Below are 21,471 nucleotides of genomic sequence, written 5' to 3'. Positions count from 1 at the left end.
AAATGGTGTTGTCAAGACTTGCAGACGAGTTATAGGGAAGGGTTGGTTAGGTTAGGACTTTTTTCCTTAGTATGTAAGAGAATGTGGTGAGATTTGATAGAGATATACAAAATTATGAGGGCTGTAGACAGGGTAAATGCAAACAGGCTTTTTATAATGAGGTGGGATGAGACTAGAACTAGAGGTAATGGGTTAAGGGTGAAAGGTGAAATGTTTAAGGGAACATGAGGGGGAACGTCTTCACAGAGGGAGGTGAAATTGTGGAACGAGCTCCCAGTGGAAGTGATGCAGGTTCGATTTCAATGTTTTTGCCAAGTTTAGATAGGTACATGGTTAGGAAGGGTCTGCAGGGTTATGGTCCAGGTGTAGGTATGTGGGACAAGGCAGATTAATAGTTCAGCGTGGAACTATTTCTGTGCTGTAGTTTTCTATGACCGCATCATTTCCTCACGTCAGTGAATTGAGTTGTAGAATGGAAAACGTTAACAGAATGCAAAATAACGTGTTGGAGTTACAGACAAAGTTAAGTGCAGGTAGACAGAAGGTGCAAAGGCAATAGAGTCCATCTTATCGTACAAGAGGTCCATTCAATAATCTTATAACAGCAGGACAGAATCTGTTCTTGAGCAGGGTGAGAAGAGAGAATGTCTGGGATAGGTGAGGTCTCTGATTATTCTGGCTGCTTTTCCTAAGCCAGTGAGAAGGGTAGACATAGTCCATGGAGAGAAGGATGGTTTTGGTAATGTGCTGAGCAGTGTCCACAACTCTCTACAGTTTCAGGTGCTCTTGGTGAGCCATACTAAGTCAGATAGGAAGCTTTCTGTGGTACATTAAAAATTGCTGGGGGTCAGTGCAGACAGGCAGAATTTCTGTAGCCTCCTGAGGGAGTAGCGGTACTGGGGCTCGCTCTTGGCAGTTGTGTCCATGTGGTTGGACCAGAACACTCCTAGGAGTTTGAGGCACTCAGCCCTCTCAGCCTCAGCACCAATGATGTAAACAGAAGCGTGTGCACTGCCCACCTTCAGAAATCAAGGATCAGTTTTTCTGTTTTCCTGGCCCCAAGGAAAAGATTGTTGGCATGACCCCTTGTCACTGAGCTCTGTCTCCTTCCTGTACTCTGGTTATTTGAAAATTAGATCACAACATTGGTGTCATCTCAAATTTATAGATGGGGTTTGGGGAAACGTAGCCACACCATCGTGAGCTTTATTTCCATGGATGTTCCCTGATCCTGCCGGTGCATCCAGATTTTTCTATTTCGATGCAGCAAAATATCAATGTTTGTTACAAATAATGATTAGTAATGTGTAACACTGCATAAAAAAATATAGTGTCCTTGAAAACTAATGAACTTTGTAAACACGAGGAACTCTCCTACCCCCACCGATGACCCCTTCTCCCATCTTCAACCCTCCTCCTCTTCATGGACACCCGGCTCTGGTCTTCTGCCTGCTCTGGATCTCTTTATTGCTAATTGCCAACGGGACATCAACCGTCTTGACTTCACCACATGGTGTTCCAATTCCAACCTCACTCCTTCCGAATGCTCTGCTCTCCGCTCCCTCCGCACCAGTCCCAACCTCACTATTAAACCTGCTGATAAGGGGGGAGCTGTTGTTGTCTGACATACTGACCTCTACCTGGCTGAGGCACAGCTACAATTCTCTGATACCTCTTAATTACCCCTTGATCATGACCCCACTAAGGAGCACCAGGCCATTGTCTCCTATACCATCACCAACCTTATCAGCTCTGGGGATCTCCCATCCACTGCCACCAATCTGATAGTTCCCATACTCCGCACTTCCTGTTTCTACCTCCTACCCAAGATCCACAAACCTGCCTGTCCAGGTAGATCTATTGTCTCAGCTTGCTCCTGCCCCACTGAACTCATTTCTGCATACCTTGACACTGACTTATCCCCCCTTGTTCAATCTCTTCCCACCTATGTTCGTGACACTTCTCACGCTTTGAATTTTTTCAATGATTTTAAGTTCCCTGGCCCCTACCGCCTTATTTTCACCATGGACGTCCAGTCCCTATGTACTTCCATCCCCCATCCGGATGGTCTCAAAGCTCTTTGCTTCTATTTGGATTCCAGACCTAACCAATTCCCCTCTACCACCACTTTCCACCATCTAGCGGAATTAGTTCTTACTCTCAATAATTATCCTTTGGCTCCTCCCACTTCCTCCAAACCAAGGGTGTAGCCATGGGCACCTGTATGGGTCCCAGTTATGCCTGCCTTTTTGTTGGCTTTGTGGAACAGTCCATATTCCAAGTCTATACGGGTATCCATCCCTCTCTTTTCCTTCGCTACATCGATGACAGCATTGGCACTGCCTCCTGCACGCATGCTGAGCTCGTCGACTTCATTAACTTTGCCTCCAACTTTCACCCTGCCCTCAAATTTACCTGGTTCATTTCTGACACCTCCCTCCCCTTTCTTGATCTTTCTGTCTCCATCTCTGGAGACGGCCTATCTACTGATATCTACTATAAGCCTACAGACTCTCACATTGACCTGGACTATTCCCCTTCCCACCCTGTCTCTTGCAAAAAGGCTATCCCCTTCTCACAATTCCTCTGTCTCCACCGCATCTGCTCTCAGGATGAGGCTTTTCATTCCAGGACGAAGGAGATGTCTTCCTTTTTTAAACAAAGGGGCTTCCCTTCGTCCACCATTAACTCTGCTCTCAAATGCATCTCTCCCATTTCCCACACATCTGCCCTCATCCCATCAACCCGCCACCCCACTCAGGATAGGGATCCCCTTGTCCTCACCTACCACCCCACTAGCCTCCAGATCCGACGTATAATTCTCTGTAACTTCCGCCACCTCCAACGGGATCCCACTACCAAACACATTTTTCCCTCCCCCCCCTTCTGCTTTTCGCAGGGATCACTCCCTACGCGACTCCCTTGTTCACTCGTTTCCCCCCCCCCATCCCTTCCCACCATTCTCCCTCCTGGCACTTATCCTTGTAAGCAGAACAAGTGCTACACCTGCCCTTACACTTCCTCCCTCACCACCATTCAGGGCTCCAGACAGTCCTTCCAGGTGAGGCGACACTTCACCTGTGAGTCAGCTGGTGTGGTATACTGCATCTGGTGCTCCTGGTGTGGCCTTTTATATATTGGTGAGACCTGACGCAGACTGGGAGACCGTTTCGCTGAACACCTACGCTCAGTCTGCCAGAAAAAGCAGGATCTCCCAGTGGCCACACATTTTAATTCCATGTCCCAATCCCATTCTGATATGTCTATCCATGGCCTCCTCTATTGTCAAAATGAATCCACACTCAGGTTGGAGGAACAACACCTTATATACTGGCTGGGTAGCCACCAACCTGATGGCATGAACATTAACTTCTCTAATTTCCGTTAATGCCCCTCCTCCCCTTCTTACCCCATCCCTGACATATTTAGTTGTTTGCCTGTTCTCCATCTCCCTCTGGTGCTCCCCCCCCCACCCTTCCTTTCTCCTGAGGCCTCCTGTCCCATGATCCTTTCCCTTTTCCAGCTCTGTATCACTTTCACCAATCACCTTTCCAGCTCTTAGCTTCATCCCATCCCCTCCGGTCTTCTCCTATCATTTCGCATTTCCCCCTCCCCCCCACTACTTTCAAATCTCTATCTTTCCTTTCGATTAGTCCTGACGAAGGGTCTCGGCCCGAAACGTCGACAGCGCTTCTCCCTATAGATGCTGCCGGGCCTGCTGTGTTCCACCAGCATTTTGTGTCTGTTGTTGTTTGAACTTTGTAAAACAGGATTTCAATGAGTAGATGCATGGTAGCATATCAGTTAGTACAACATTATTACAGTTCATGGCATTGAAGTTTGGAGGTCAATTCTGGCGCCTTCTGTTTGGAGTTTGTGGAACGCGTGGGTTTCCCAGGGGTGCTCAGGTTTCCTCTCTCAGTCCAAAGATGTAGTGGTTTTTAGACAAATTAGTCATTGTAAAGTGTCCTGTGATTAGGCGAGAGGCAAATTGGTGGGTTGCTGGGCAGTGCAGTTCAAAGGGCCGGAAGGGCCTGTTCTGAGCTGTATCTCTAAATAAAATAAAAATAAACCAGTGAAAGGCCCTGAATAAATATTTATGTGTTGTTTAAAAAATAATGGCAATACTCTATCTTGCAAATAATTCATGACACTGCTACTGTCTCATATGCAGTAATGTAGTGGTTAAAACTTAATGTTCAGTGAGAACTGCAAAGGGCTCGATGTGGTTATTTTAAAGGCTGTTGTTGCATCATTGCTGATGTATACATATAGAATTGTTCCTTAACAAATGAGATGTTGAGATGTTCTTTTAATTACCTGCCAAACTATTTATAAAGGAACAAAGCAAAATGTAGTAGTGATGGTAGCATATGTGGAGGGGAAAAGCAGATAAAGGTCCTTTAGAGTTAACCAAGTTCTGATGAAATACTGTTAATTCTGTGTCTTTCCACAGATGCTGCCTTACCAAGTATTTCCAGTTTTTGTGTTTTTACTCAACAGAAAGCAAACTTTTAAAGCCGCGGTAATCTATAATCATATTATGTTTTAGCCCAGCAGGTGCTGCTCTACTGTGGTCGTACTGTGACCCTTGCAGAGAAATAATTTCAGTCTGATATATTATTCTAGCAAGGTTCACGTCCATAATGTGTATTGTTTAAATTGCTTTAATAGTTTCCTGCTAATCTCAATATATGAATCAAGGAATAAAAGGTCAATTTTAAAATCAGGTCATCACAGCCACGATGGTTCCAGTAATTTTGTTAGCAAGCAGTTCTTTTTTGGTATTGTACTGATGTTAATCAAAAGCTTTCTTTGGAGACAAAGGACTTGACTTGAGGATCAGGATGTATTTATCCAAGATCTGCAGTAACTGTGATTGTACGGCAAATAATGTATAACACTATTAACCTGGCAAAACATTCTGGCCATTGTGGTTCTTAAGTAGTTCCTGGTAGTACTGCTTATGATTTATTGACATATGCTTGTACTTGCAACCCTGTTGCAGTCATTGACATTTCCAGCACAGGGGCCATTCAGCCCATTGCAGGCATGCAGGTAAGTGCCTGCTTTTTCAACACAATCTCTGCTTTGCATTTTGAGTGGGTGAAGGCAGCAGTAATCAGAGGAGCTGGGTAAATAGGAATGCTTAGGCAACATGCCGTGCATCATATTGAGCTAGGATCAGACGATTGGCTCCTGTCAGGGACTGAGGAATGACATTTGAGGGCTAACAGTAGAAAAGAAAGTGAAATTAAAAATATGACGGGGAAATTGAAGAAATGCTGGTGGAATTGATCATTGTTGAGGAAATGAGAGGCTGGCTTTCAGTGATGTTTATCAAAAAATTGAACTTACTGAAATAGTAATTTCCTTCATGTTACTAATTTCAGTTCAAAAGTGCCTGTCAACCTTTAGATCTGCCGTATGAATTTCCTTAGGAACATTCGTAGTGTACAGTTTACTGAATAAACTGGCACATTATAATCCTCTGGAAAACTAGTCCACCACAGACAATGAATCAATGTTCATATTTGCTATTGGGCAAGGTGGGCCCCAAATTGTTTAATTTGCTCCGTCCTTGTTTCTGCTCACAGAGTCACAGTGCACTATACCCTTTGGGTCATTTAATATGTGCTGGCCTGCTTGCGCCTAGACCCATCTACCTCAGCTCTCCATACTCTTCTCATCCATCCAAACTCCTCCTAAATGTTACAACTGAACTCACGTCTACCTCTTCTGCTGGCAGCTCGTCCCACACTCACACCACCCTCTGAGTCACGAGGCTCCCCCTCAGATTCCCTTCAACATTTGACCTTTCAATCTGAACTTCTGACCTCCAGTTGCAGTCTCACCCAACCTGAGGAGAAGGCCTGTAAGCATTCAACGTACCTATCCTCATAATTCCGTGTACCTCTATAGATCAGCTTTCACCTTCCTGCGTTCCAGAGAATAATGTCCTGAACTATTAAACCTTTCACCGTCACTGTCTTTCAGCTGCATTGACTTGGTTGCAGTCCTTACATTGGAGAAAGATTTGATTATGAGTTGGTGACACAGTTGGATCTGATTCTGTCTTCGGCCAATGCATGATAATCAGAGGCTTCTTGTTGCCACAGTACCGTAACAGTAGTGTGACGCTATTTCAGCTCGGGTGCCAGAGTTCACAACGCTCTCCTAGCATCCTCCGTAAGGAAGTTTGTACCTTCTTCCCATGATCATCTCTAGTTTCCTCCCACACTCCAAAGATGCACCATTTAATAGGTTAATTGGTAAGTTGCCCCGTGATTAGGCTAGGGTTAAATAGGTGGGTAGCTTGTGGGGGGGGGGGGGTTGCAGCTCACTGGGCTGGGAGGCCCTTTTTTTGCGCTGTGTCTCAGAAGAAAGAAATGTTTCTTCTCCCTGGCTGGCAGGTTGTAACTGCAATGGTGGCACTGGTGTCAGTACTGAGCAAGTTTAGCTCGTTCAGCAACCTTGATACAGGCAGGTGGAGTTCAGTAAATTCGAATCTGCTCAACAAAGGTACTGAAGGCATTATGTAGAAAGTCAGATTGATTAACTGCACTCTGTTGAAATGCCTGATGTCATTGGAAACTTAGTTTTGTTCAGGATGATCCGGATAATGTTATTTAATGGCAATCATTCTGTCTCTACACTGAGCACTCAATCCACACAGTTCACCTTTCAGAGCTGACAGTCAAGTAATAAAGTGTCGTGGCATCATTGTTTTGAGGACTTTCAGAACATTCTCTGAAAGTGAACGAATCTCAGTTAAGTTGTTTTGTTCTTTGTGCCAGATTGCATGACCTTTCTCATGGGTGAATTTTGTCTTTTCAGGATGACACTGAGCCTTATTTCATTGGAATATTTTGCTTTGAAGCTGGCATCAAAATCATTGCTCTGGGATTCGTGTTTCATAAAGGGTCCTACCTTCGAAATGGCTGGAACGTGATGGATTTTGTGGTGGTTCTCACAGGGTAAGTTGCTGAAAAACCTTCTACTGTCAGTCTTGTTTTGTTGTGGATTACAAATGCTTTGCTGGCAGAAGGTTGTGAAGGTAGACATTTTGGAACTGCAGAGTTTACTGTTACGCTAGAGGCTTTCTGAAATGAGTTCTCTGTTATCTGATCTCTGTTTCAGTTATCAGAATATTTCAGGATAAAGGAATAGTTTCAGAAAAAAAACACCTGGCATGAAATATTATTCCATCGCACGGGTTCTTGTGCTTCTATTTAATATCTCTCTTGATGAATAAACCAGTATCACTTAATCGTTTGCAATTTACTTGTCTTTATTGTTGTGGCTCTCAGTTTCAGCCTACAGGCTCCTTTCATTTAATGAATGATAACAGGTTCACCCGCAGACTTACCTGAGGTGATTTGTGTCTCTTACGGTGCAATGGGTGAAATGGAATTGTGTGAAATTGCTTGTCTGATGTTCTGAAGCTGCATTCAAGGTTACTTCAAGAGTATGGGAAAACAAACACTCTGTAATATTTGTCAAAAACGCACAGTAACTGTAAATAGTGCAATTTAATAGTTGTCCAGATACATGTTTGCTTGCACTAATATGATGATGTTGCTTTGAAGTCAAAAGTTAGTCACATAATAAAGTTTTTGCTGCATGAAAAAGAAATTGCAGTTCTGTGTTCAGTTGGAGAAGGAGAAGCAGGGGGCAGCTTTTGGCTCTGTGGCCTGGTAGATTGTTTCTCGTGGTCCAGCCAAGCCGTAGGATATTCAGTGTTTGGGCTTCAAACGAAGTTAAAAATGTCATAAATGCACTCAGTCTGTTTACAGAGAATATTCTGGACAGCATCTTTCAAGATGTTGGAAAAGAAATGATAGGGAGATGATAGTGTAAGGCCATGTTATATTGTCATAAAATGTCTCTATTCGGTGTTCCATAATACATTTTGTTTGCTTATAGCAAGTACCCCAAGTTAAGGGCCATGGGCAGGATAATATTTGCAGGAGAAATAAAATATGTAGAGGATATCTGGTTGTAACTAGATGTAATTCTCAGACTGATGAGAACAAGAACTGAAACGGTGCATTAAAGAGATATCCATGATTTTGAAGATTGTTATTAACTTTCAGAGTTTGCTTCCATGGGAATACCTTCACTGTTTCAAGTTGATGTTAATTAATACTATGAAAGTTAATATTCAAGTAATTAGTAATTAATTTAATGAAGTCATTATTTCAGTGGCTTAAGTTGCCTAAATAAACCCATGTCTAATCAGAGGTACATCTCCATGTCATTGTTGACAATCAATGGTTAGTTTATCAAATTGTTTAGATCTAGACTGAAAATAAATGTTCAAGATTTTATGCTATTTAGTGGCTTTTTAATATATTTCAAATATGCCCCTTGATGTTGAAAACATACAGCACATGGCTAAAAACCTGCAAACCAGTTGTGTGCTGACCTAGACTGCCGGAATTTTATTTCTGAAACTCTGTTTCGATATTGATCCAAGTCCAGTTTACTAACACAGAAATGGCACAAACGTCATTTGTTTGTGACCACGTGCGTGAAGCATACATTTGAAGATGTTGTCTCTACGTCCTGCTGCTCACAATTCAGAGTGATCAGACTGCTGCTTCTGATTGTGCTCTCTCCCCCGAGGCGGCTGTGAGCAAACACTGGTATTTAGTTTAATGAAGTCGATTGGACATTTGATTCCATTTACAAATGGGTGGATCTTATTTATCACCCAACAATCTACTTGTTCAATCTCAGTGAGGTATGGTTCCATAACTATATTCACTCAAAAATGTCATTAATGTTTAAAAAAATTAAACGATCTTGAATTTGATGTGATAATTTTTTTATAAAGTGAAACAAATGTGCTGCTACCTTGACAAACTAAAGCTCTGTGTGAAGCCTTGTTGTGAATATTGAGGGAGAGCACACTGCCTCCTGTAACTGTGACACAGACAAGTGGGAGGGCATGGCGAAACAAGGTTAGGTTGAGTGAGTGGGTGAGAATTTGGCAAACAGAGTTTAATGTGGGCAAGTGTGAGGTTATGCATTTTAGTAAGAGGAACTGAAAGCAAGTTTTTTATCTAAATGAAGAAAGATTGCAGTTAAGTGAAGTACAGAGGGGAATAGAGATTGCAAAGGTCAGCAAACAGGCACAGCGGGTGGTAAGGAAAGTAAATGACATCATGGCCCTTATTGTAGGAGGGTTGAAGCTCCGGAATAGGGAAGTTTCGTAGGAATTGTATGGGCCACTGTGGCCACCGTGCATAATTTTGGTCTCCTTATTAAAGAGAGGACATATTGGCAGTGGAGGCAGTCTAAAAGAGATTTCACTAATCTGCTCCCTGGGACAAGAGGGCGTCCTGTCACGAGCGGCTAAGGAAATGTAATCTGTATTTTTTTTTGGACTTTGGAAGGAGGAGTGATCTTATCAGAATATATAAGATGCTTAGGGGCAGGACAGAGTAGATGTTCAGATGGCAGAATCTCAAATAAGAAGACTTATAAGAGGTCTTCACCAATCAGCACTTTGAGTACAAATGTTGCGATGAAATGTTCCAGGCGTACGAGACACTGGAGAGACAGCATGTGGAGTATTGTGTGCACTTCTGGTCGTACACCTAATAGGAAGGATGTCAGGAAGCTAGCAAAGGTACTGAAAAGATTCACAATGACAAGAGGGCTTGATTTATAAAGGGAGACTGGATAGGTTGGGGCTGTTTTCCCTGGAGGAAAGGAGACTGAGTGGTGCCATTTACAGGTTTATAAAATCATGAGGCCTTCGATAGGGTGAATGGTCACAGTCTTTTTGCCAGATTGTGGAAATCTAAAACTAAATGGTGCAGGTTCAAGGGGCAAGGGGGAAAGTTTAAAGGGGATCGTGGCGGGGGAGGGGGGGGGGTAAGGTTTTCCGTACAGAGGTTGGTCAGTTGACGGAACGAATGCCAGAGAGAGTGGTAGAGATGGGTGCAACAAGAACATGTAAAAGACAGCTGGGCAGATACATGGATAGGAAAGGTTTAGATGGAAATGGGCAAATGCTAGCAAATAAGATGAGTTCAGATAGGCATCTTGGTGTGTGGGCGATCTGGGCTAAAGGGACTGTTTCTGTACTGAATAATCACTCTCTGACTCCAGGGCAATGGATATTTAAAACTGAGATGTTCAGGAACAGCTTCCTGCGGACGCTGGTGGATCTCTGGAATTCACTACCTCTGAGCATTGTAGAGTCAAGCCTTCTGGGCTATTGAAAGAAGTAGATAGTTTTTGGAAAGACTATTAAATTGAGGGCTGTGGGAACTGGTTCTGGAGAGTTGATGATGCATGATCCTATTGAATGGTGGGGAGAGGTTAGAGGGGCTGAGTGGCCTCCTGCTCCTGCTCCATTGTTCTTGTTCTAATGGTTACCTCATTTTGATCAGACAAGGTGCTTCCTTCCATTTCTAAATCCACACTGAGAGTAGTATTTCTTGTTTGTACAGTCGATGATCAGTCTGTGTTTTTAATGTTGGGAGTTTTAAACTCTGCTGCTGGAAAATAAAAAAAAAATGTTTATCTTGCGGCAGGTGTCCATTTCGTTGTGTGAAAGGCATTTGTCCAATCCAACACTAGCTTGTTTGATAGTCTTTCAGGACTGTCTTTGTATTTATGGCTACTGGTAGCAGACATGCCATCTATCTTGATTGGCTAAGTGAATGTGTTAATTGGGAAGGTGAATTTAGTATTTTAAACCCCAGATAAGGATCGACAGCCATTGAAGGGTGTTGGAAATCTGATAGATACAGAACCATACAGTCAGTTTATTATTGAGGGAGATATCCACTCCAGATGTTGTGTGTTATATTCTGAATTATTTATTCCATCTCAATTGCAATACAAAATTAGATTGTGATTGTGTCAATTTGTTGTAAATCATGAGCTACGTGATTTTGTTTCGATTTTGTAATCTAAGTTAGCAATCATTTTGTTAGTTGTTTCTTCTGCGGAATCAGAAGTTATAGGTTGAGATGTAACATTGATAAAGTTCCCCTTCTCCTTCCCTGTTTATGGCAGACACTCACTATATACTTTAAAGCATAGTTACTTTTTACCTTTACAGAAATGCTCTAGCCAGCTCTAGTTGGGGCGGCAGAGAGGGGGTGAAGTGTGAGTTTCAAAGGAAGCACAGGTAGTCCGTTCTGATTGTCCCACCCCACCACAACCCAGTAGTCTACCTGCAGTACAATGTTGGGAGCAAGAGAAGTAATTCATGGCAAATGGGAAAATGTGCTACTAGACATTTTCCACCATTAAAAAATGTCTGTAAAGAACATTTTCATTATTGTAATTTGTACTACTTCCATTTGATCATGGTTTCAGTTCCTTTAACTCTGTAACTGAATCTAATCTAGGAATAACCTTGTCCACCTTTTGTAAGAATTATTCAACAGAAAGCAGTGGAGCTGTGTTTTGCATCTGTGAAGTTTATTGTAAACTCTAGGGACAGGTGTGGGACAATGTTATTTGTGGGATCAATTGTGTTCAGACCAGAAGTAGGTTCGTATATGATGCCAACTTCAAGCAACACCCCATCACATTTAAAGTTTATTCTTGTGTTGCAGTCTGAAAGAGGTCACCATTCCAAGAAAAAGATGACAGACATTGGTCATACCTTAACACTGTTGCAGTTGTTCTTTCTTGTGGGCTGATCTTGTTTCCTCGGAAATAATTTAATTATTTTAAAGACTACTGAAAACTCTACAGTTTGTGTTAACAGAGAAGACCTTTAAAAATGTTTTTGTTATTTTAATAAATTAACATCAGATCTTGTAGTGGGATAGTGAGAAACGTTAAACTAACTTGTTCAGATATGAGCAATCCATGTGGCAACTTTAGATGAACACAAAACAATCTCCATGTCTTTTTCCATAATGATCAAACAAATAAACATCCTACTTTGAGAATGTTCATTTTGGAAATTGAACTTAATATATAAATGTATACGGTAAATTATATCATTAAAGTATCACAAGGGATTATCTGGGTCGTGTAGATTTCATTGCAATGGTGTCTTCCCCACTGTCTTTAACTTGAATGCGCCAACTTTGGTTAAACCAGTTATTGCCTTCATTGCTCCATCCTACCTAAATGTGTTGTTTTTATGGAAGTTTATAAAAATTGTTCTAAAAATAAGAATTTAGATATGTATAGCTAAGTGCTTTTGCACAGTAACTATGATTGCACCTTCTGTCCACTTGCACTAGACTTTCTCTGTAATTTTCAGAGCAGCCAATTTATATCCAGCAACACACACAAAACGCTGGAGGAACTCAGCAGGCGAGACAGCATCTGTGGAAAAGAGTAAGCAGTCATCATTTTGGGCCGAGACCCATCATCAGGACTCTGAAGGGTCCTGAAGCAGGGTCTCAGCCTGAAACGTCGACTGTACTCTTTTCATTAGATGTTGCCTGGGCTGCTGAGTTCCTCCAGCGTTTTGTGTGCATTGCTTTGGATTTTCTCGTGTTTATATACAGCAAGCTTTAACAGAAAACAATGATCATGTCATCTCATTGGTTGAGAAGTAAATATTGGCTAAGATTCCAGGTGATAACTCTTGTGTTCTGCTGCAAAGTCATTCAGATACAGAGGGATCTTTAATGGCCACCTGGAAGTGTGGCCTGAGACTTCAAGTTGAAGTTCAAGTTTGTTGTCATTTGAGTCTACATATATACAACCACGAGAATCAATATTCCTCTGGGCCTTGGTACATGTATCACACACAGCAACTAAAACAAAATATCACCACGAAAAAGTTAATAAAGTAAAATTCAAAATGCATTTAGTGTGCAGCACAGGTAAACAGCAAGCATTACTTAGCTTGCTGTCCAAATGACGAGACCTCAGTGATGGCAGGGTATCAATTAGACTCTCCGCCTGGGGAATGAAGCTGTTACCCAGTCTGGCAGACCTAGTCCCAATGTTCCTGTACCTCCTTCCTGATGGCAGTGGGTCAAAGAGATTGGTTGTGATCCTCAACAATGTTTCGGGTCCTTTGTACGCAGTGCTCCCAGTAAATGTCACAGATAGGGTGGTGGGGGTGGGGGGGGGGGGTGGAGGGAGACCCCAGTGTTTTTCTTGGCGGTTTTTACTCTCCTCTGTAGGGTCTCACACTCAATGCCTTGCAACTTCTGTACCACACAATGATGCAGCCAGACAGGACCCTCTTTATGGTGCTCCTGTAGGGAGTTTTTAGAATAAGGGTGGGGAGTCTTGCATGCATCTGCCTCTTCAGAAAGTGGAACAGTTGCTGTGCCTTCTTAACTAATGAGGAGGAGTTGTGGATCTATGTTAGATCCACTGTTATGTGCACACAAGGAACCTGGTGCTATTTACTCTCTCCTCAGCAGAGCCACTGATTTGCAATGGAGAGGATTTGTCCTGCACCTTCCAAAGTACAGAGTCTTCTCTTCTGCCATGTCCACGTTGAGAGTCAGGTTGTTGTTCTCACATCATTTCTACCTCCTCTCTGTATGTCGACTCATTGTTGCTGATGAAGCCAACCACGGTTGTATCATCAGCGAACTTGGTGATGTGGTTTGAGTTGGATCTGGCAGTGTGGTCATGAGTCAGCAGTGTGAACAGCGGCAGGCTGAGCACACAGCCCCAGGGGGGCTCCAGGACTCACCATGAGAGAGCATGAGACGTTACTGCCAGCTCAGACTGACTGGGTCGTTCCATCAAGGGGTCCAAGTTCCAGTTACAGAGAGAGGTGTTGAGTCCCATCAAGGGCAGTTTACCCACCAGCCTCTGACAGATGGTTGTGTTAAACACTGAGCTGAAATGGATGAACAACACCCTGGCATATGAGGCATCATTTTCTAGGTGTGACAGTTTGGGATGGAGGGCTGAAGCTATGGCATCGTCAGTGGGTCAGTTTGAGTGGTTCGCAAACTGGAAAGGGCCCAATGTGGCTGGAAGGGTGGGATTTCATACGATCCATTACCAGCCACTCAAAGCACTTCATGACTGTTGCTGTCAGTGCCACGGGGGTGGTGGGGGGGGAGGGGAATAGTTTAGGCCAGATACCATTTCTCTCTTGGGCACTGGAATGATTGGTAGCTGCTTTGAAGCCTGGGGGTACAGTGGACTGTTGCAAAGAGATATTAAAGATGTCTGTTCAAACCTCTCTTAGCTGGTCCACAAACAATACCTCAGCATCTGACCAGGAATGTTGTCCGTCCCACAGCTTTGCGTGGGTTTACCCTGGCTAGGATTCTCCCCAGCTCAGCTGAGGCCTGACAGGGCACCTGTTCCACAGGGAGAGAGGGGGCTTTCCCCAAATGTCGAATCACTCATTGCGTCAAATCATGCCATGGACGCCATTTAGCCTATCAGGTAGGCAGTGTCACCGTCATTGACATGCAGAGTGGATTTGTAAACTGTTATGCTTTGTGCACCACATGTGTTCTGTATGTTCCTGGTGTCACAAAGGTGTCTGCGGATTTTCTGTGAGTATTCTCACTTTACCCTCCTGATGGCATGGGCTAGCATGGCTCTTGTCCTTAGAGTCATCAGGTTTAATATCACTGACATTTGTCATGATTCTTGTTGTTTTGCCTCCTTAATATATAGTGTAATACGTTAAAAACTATTAATCATGACAAGAAATATATATGCCACACATACATGTATACAAAATCAAATTAAATAAGCTGTGCAAACAAGAGAGCAAAAGAAAGCATGAGGTGGTGTTCATTGTCCATCTAGAAATATGATGATGTCACTGTTCTTAAAGCATTTTGTGTGTGTGTGTGTGTGTGTGTGTGTCTTCAGTCTCCTGTACCTCCTCCCTGATGCCTCAGATGAGAAGATGGCATGTCCTGGGTGCTGGGGATCCTTGATGATCAACACTGCCTTTTGATGGTGTCCTCAGTGCTGGGGGAGGGGCTAGTGCCCTTGATGGAGCTGGCTGAGTTTGCAGCCTGTGCAGTGGCCCCTCCACACCAGAATACTCTCCATGGCACATCTGTAGAAGTTTTTTGGAGTCTTTGGTGCATACACTACAAACTCCAAGTGAAATATAGCCACTGTTGTGCCTTATTTGTAACTGCATCAGTATGTTGGGCCCAGGATAGATCTTCAGAAATGTTGATACCCAGGAACTTGAAACTGCTCACCCTTTCCACTGCTGATCTGTCCATGAGGTCTGCCACGTGTCCCCTCAACATCCCTTTCCTGAAGTCCACAAACAATTCCTTGGTCTTACTGACGCTGAGAGCTAGTGGTTGTTATGACACCACTCAACCAACTGATCTACCTCTCTCCTGAACGCATCATCACCACTTGAGATTCTGCCAACAACAGATGTGTCAACAGCAAATTTATAGGTGGCATTTGACTCGTGTCGAGCCATACAGTTGTAGATGTAGAGAGAGTATAGCAGTGGGCTAAGCATGCATCCTTGAGGTGTGCCAGTGACTGTCAGTGAGAGGAGATGTTGTTTCTGATCTGCACAGACTGTGGTCCTCGATGAGAAAGTCAAGGATCCAGTTGCAGAGGGAGGTAAAGAAGCTTGTTGATTTGTTCTGCGGGTATTAAATGTTGAGTTGTAATCAATAAACAGCAGCCCGATGAAGGTATTACTGTTGTCCAAGCGATCCAAGACAGAGTGGAGAGCTGGTGAGATTGCATCCGCCTTAGACCTATTGTGGCAATGGGCAAATTGCAGCTGGTCCAGGTCCCTATTTATGCAGGAGTTGATTCTGACCATGACCAACCTCTCAAAGCATTTCATCACAGTAGATGTCAGTACAACTGGGCGATAGTCATTGAGGCAGCTCACCCTGATCTTCTTGGGCACTGGTATGATTGATGCAGGTATGATTGACTGCAGCAGTCAGACTCCTGCCAGTTGTTCAGCACAATTTTTCCAGCATCCTGCCAGGTACACCATCAGGGCCTGACACCTTGTGACGGTTCATCCTCTTGAGAGATATTTTGGTATCGGCCTCTGAGATGGATTCCAGGATTGGCCGATGCTGCAGGATTTTACTTAGGTTTAGTTTTATTCTCCCTTTCAAAGCATGCATAAAAGGCATTGGAAGTGAAGCATTACAGCCATTCATGATGTTGGGTTTCGTCTTGTCAGAAGTGATGGCCTGCAAACCCTGCCAGAGCTGAGCGGCATCCAATTCCATCTCTAACTTCGATTGGAATTACTTCTTTGCTCTTAGGATAGCCTTCCACAGGGCACACGTGGACTTCTTGTATAGTTCTGGATCACTGGTCTTGTATGCCACAGCTCGAGTCCTCAGTAGGCTGTGAATCACCTGCTTCATCCACGGCTTTCTTGAAGGCATGCGTTCATCCGCAAAAGTCTTGATGAAGTTGGTGACAACGGTGGCATATTCATTCAGATTCGAAGATGAATCCCCGAATATTGGCCAGTCCACTGATTCAAAGCAGTCCTGTAAGTGCTCCTCCACTCCCTTGAGCATACCTTCGTAGTCCTCACCACTGGTGCTGTGGTCCTCAATCACTGTCTGTACACTGGGAGAAGAGGGTCATCAGATATGCCAGGATGTTTGAGCTTACCAAAGAGTGGGGTTGGGATAGTGCGGTAAGCGTTCTTGATACCTGTGTAACAGTGATTTAGTGTATTGGCTCCTCTGGTTCTACTGGAGGTATGTTAGTGATAGGACAGGTAAGGGACTTCATCTGCTGGCCTGGTCGAAATCCCATGCAATGGTCGCTTGGTTTACAGACAGACAGACAGACAGACATATTTTATTGATCCCGAGGGAAACTGGGTTTCGTTACAGCCGCACCAACCAAGAATAGTGAAGAAATATAGCAATATAAAACCATAAATAATTAAATAATAATAAGTTAATCATGCCAAGTGGAAATAAGTCCAGGACCAGCCTATTGGCTCAGGGTGTCTGACACTCCGAGGGAGGAGTTGTAAAGTTTGATGGCCACAGGTAGGAATGACTTCCTATGATGCTCAGTGTTACATCTCAGTGGAATGAGTCTCTGGCTGAATGTACTCCTGTGTCTAACCAGTACATTACGGAGTGGATGGGAGTCATTGTCCAAGATGGCATGCAACTTGGACAGCATATTCTTTTCTGACACCAGCGTCAGAGAGTCCAGTTCCACCCCCACAACATCACTGGCCTTACGAATGAGTTTGTTGATTCTGTTGGTGTCTGCTACCCTCAGCCTGCTGCCCCAGCACACAACAGAAAACATGATAGCACTGGCCACCACAGCCTCATAGAACATCCTCAGCATCATCTGGCAGATGTTAAAGGACCTCAGTCTCCTCAGGAAATAGAGATGGCTCTGACCCTTCTTGTAGACAGCTTCAGTGTTCTTTGACCAGTCCAGTTTATTGTCCATTCATATCCCCGGGTATCTGTAATCCTCCACTATGTCCACACTGATCCCTTGGATGGAAAAAGGGGTCACCGGTGCCTTAGCCCTCCTCAGGTCCACCACCAGCTCCTTAGTCTTTTTCACATTAAGCTGCAGATGATTCTGCTCACACCATGTGACAAAGTTTCCCACCGTAGCCCTGTACTCAGCCTCATCTCCCTTGCTGATGCATCCAACTATGGCAGAGTCACCAGAAAAAGATGACTGGTGCAAAACACAAACTCTGCCAGTAACATCCTCTTCCAGTCACAAAAGGTCTTGGTAAGAAGGCGGTTAAAGAACTAAGGGCAACAGAAACCACCAAAGGGGACCAATGAAAGATGGTCTCACAGAATTCCTGGTGGAGTGATCCAGTGGAGTAGAAAGCCCAGGTTACCAGTGACAGATGGTCTCACATATCCACAAACCCATGGAGTTGGTGCTACCAATTAAGCTGTGATTTACACCATGATCTCTGTAGGCAATATGTTACGAATAAGTGGTAAAAACTGCTTCATGTTACCCTGACCCACTGGATGATTTCCCCCATGAAAGGAAAGTCCATATCACAGATCAAGAGCCTCCAATAGGAACATTGAAAATAACATCTGTGAGTTCTTCATACACTCTGCCTGTGCCTTTGGGATTTTATTTATTCACTGGCATGTTGGAGGCATCATTGGAAATGTTGCCTGAGACAGTGAAAAGTAAACCACAGTGGATCTGCAGTGTCATCTACCCTGTGACCAGGTTACAGAACCAGCAAAAATGGAAAACATTTTGGAGTCTGGAATTACTATAAACTAATAGTGTTCATTAGTAACTAAGCAATATAGTAATATAAATGCAAATATATCAAACAGGTTAGCACTGATATATATAAAATGCTAGAGTCAGTTATCTAAGATGTGATAACAGCACATTTGGAAAGAGGTGAAATCATCGGACAAAGTCAGCATGGATTTGTGAAAGGAAAATCATGTCTGACGAATCTTATAGAATTTTTTGAAGATGTAACTAGTAGACTGGATAGGGGAGAACCAGTGGATGAGGTACATTTGGATTTTCAAGAGGCTTTTGACAAGGTCCCACACAGGAGATTAGTGTGCAAACTTAAAGCACATGGTATTGGGGGTATTGTATTGATGTAGATAGAGAATTGGTTGGCAGACAGGAAGCAAAGAGTGGGAATAAATGGGACCTTTTCAGATTGGCAGGCAGTGACTAGTGGGGTACCACAAGGCTCGGTGCTGGGACCCCAGTTGCTTACAATATATATTAATGATTTAGATGAGGGAATTAAATGCAGCATCTCCAAGTTTGCGGATGACATGAAGCTGGGCGGCAGTGTTAGCTGTGAGGAGGATGCTAAGAGGATGCAGGGTGACTTGGATAGGTTAAGTGAGTGGGCAAATTCATGGCAGATGCAATTTAATGTGGATAAATGTGAGGTTATCCACTTTAGTTGCAAGAATAGGAAAATAGATTATTATCTGAATGGTGGCCGATTAGGAAAAGGGGACCTGGGTGTCATTGTACACCAGTCATTGAAGGTGGGCATGCAGGTACAGCAGGCGGTGAAAAAGGCAAATGATATGTTGGCATTCATAGCAAGAGGATTCGAGTACAAGAGCAGGGAGGTTCTGCTACAGTTGTACAAGGCCTTGGTGAGACCACACCTGGAGAATTGTGTGCAGTTTTGGTCCCCTAATCTGAGGAAAGACATTCTTGCCATAGAGGGAGTACAAAGAAGGTTCACCAGATTGATTCCTGGGATGGCAGGACTTTCATATGAAGAAAGATTGGATCGACTAGGCTTATACGCACTGGAATTTAGAAGATTGAGGGGGGATCTTATTGAAACATATAAATTGGACAGGTTAGATGCAGGAAGATTGTTTCCAATTTTGGCGAAGTCCAGAATGAGGGGTCACAGTTTAAGGATAAAGGGGAAGCCTTTTAGGACCAAGATGAGGAGAAACTTCTTCACACAGAGAGTGGTGAATCTGTGGAATTCTCTGCCACAGGAAACAGTTGAGGCCAGTTCATTGGCTATATTTAAGAGGGAGTTAGATATTGCCCTTGTGGCTAAAGGGATCAGGGGGTATGGAGAGAAAGCAGGTACAGGGTTCTGAGTTGGATGATCAGCCATGATCATACTGAATGACGGTGCAGGCTCGAAGGGCCGAATGGCCTACTCCTGCACCTAGTTTCTATGTTTCTATATATATTTTTTTATGTGTGGAAATAGGAACAAAACTAGGCTCTTTCAAACCCAGGGGTAAATGGGTACAGTCTTACGATATGATGAAGGGAGTTCAGTTCAGTTCGAGGTAGTTAGTTGAGTAACATGGAGAGAGAGAGAGAGAGAGAGAGAGAGAGAGAGAGAGAGAGAGATAAAAAGCAGATCTGCTGGGCCACAGACAGACACACCACGAGAGACACAGTGTTGGACACTGAATGAGCTTTGCGCATCCACATGAAGGTGGGGTTTTGGAGGATCGATTCGAGGGAATCTCTCTCTCTCTCTCTCTCACACACACACACACACACACACACACACACACACACACACACACACACACACACACACACACACACACACACACACACACACACACATAGAGTCTCTGCTGGACCCCCTTTCCCAAACTAGGGTGACCCCTAACAGCAGTAACGTTTTGGAAGAACAGATAAAGATGGTAGATTTTCTTCTCTGAAGGACACTAGTGAACCCGACATGATTTTAGAACAATTTGTTAACTTCCTGGTTATTGTTGCTGAGAATAGCTTTAATTCCATATTTACTAAGTGATTTAATTCTAACCTAGTGGATTTGATGCTTATTTTGGAGCAACAATGCATGGTCTTGGTTGCTTGAGCAGAAAGATAACTACAATGCTGACAGACCCTTTATTGGATGTGCTTGATTGTGGAAAGCGATGGTTCCAGCATTATAACAGAACTGTTTAATATTGGGTGAAATCTGGGATTTTCATGAAGGTGCCAAAATAAAGAAAAATGAATGGCTAGTAATCCAAAGGACATGTGGGTTGATTCACTATCCTTTCCAGTGGCTAATGCCAAATTTATCCTTGTACTAGCCTGCTGGACGTGACATTGCTGCAATTAACACAATGGGGGCTGAGGAGGGGAAAAAGCATCAGCCATTATTGAATGGTGGAACAGATTCAATGGGCCAAATAGCCTAATTCTGCTGCTATGTCTTATGGCCTTACTCTGTGAGGTAGAAATTACTGGTCAGTAGAAAGGTTATTTGGTTACATTATCTGGTAAGCAACATCTGGAATGAAAAATAATAAGTCTTTTATGCTTGCCCTTGGTGTTTACATTAGATTGGTTCAGATTCTTTAACCTAGGTGGACTAGATTGTAATGTGGATCTTCTCAAATAAAATGAAGTAGTTTACAGGGCACATATGGTGATGTGATTGTCTTTTTAAATCTACTTGTATTTGTTATGCTACCAGAACAGCAATGCTTTGCTTCATTTCTCTTTGCCCTCCGACTCTCTTTTAAGGTTGAAGTTGTGCTCTGTAACAATGGCCCTTGCATTTCAACAAAGCTGCTTTCTCTCCTTTTGCAGTCTTGTTAATTATTTCCTTTGAAATGTGGTGGATCTGTGAGGTGAACTGTGGTGCAGTTGAATTTCATCACCACAGTAGCATGAACGCGGAGAGAGTATGGACTACCCCTTTCTGACATCTTTGCCTCTTCCACCCACAGATACCAACACTAGTAAGTCAAAATTATTTTCACTACAGTGAAAATTTTGCTTAGATTAGAAGTTGAGAACTATTTATGTCATTGACGATCTATAAATTTAATATCAATATATTTCTGACATTAGTGTCAAGTGTAAAGAACCCCTTGTCATCCACAGCACAGCACAGCACAACGATTGTGACTTGAATTGTGCAAGACTTGTGCAATGTCTGGTATTTCATTGTATTACAGCAAATTTGTACAGTTCAAAAGTTAGGAGCCAAATCAAATCACATAATCTGGATAAATAACTGAGTGGTTCATAAACAGAGGTGCTGCAATATATTTCAACATGATTTTAATT

This window comes from Hypanus sabinus, chromosome 18 (assembly GCF_030144855.1).
Source record: "Hypanus sabinus isolate sHypSab1 chromosome 18, sHypSab1.hap1, whole genome shotgun sequence".
NCBI classification, from domain to species: domain Eukaryota; kingdom Metazoa; phylum Chordata; class Chondrichthyes; order Myliobatiformes; family Dasyatidae; genus Hypanus; species Hypanus sabinus.
This window is presented reverse-complemented; position numbering follows the sequence as displayed.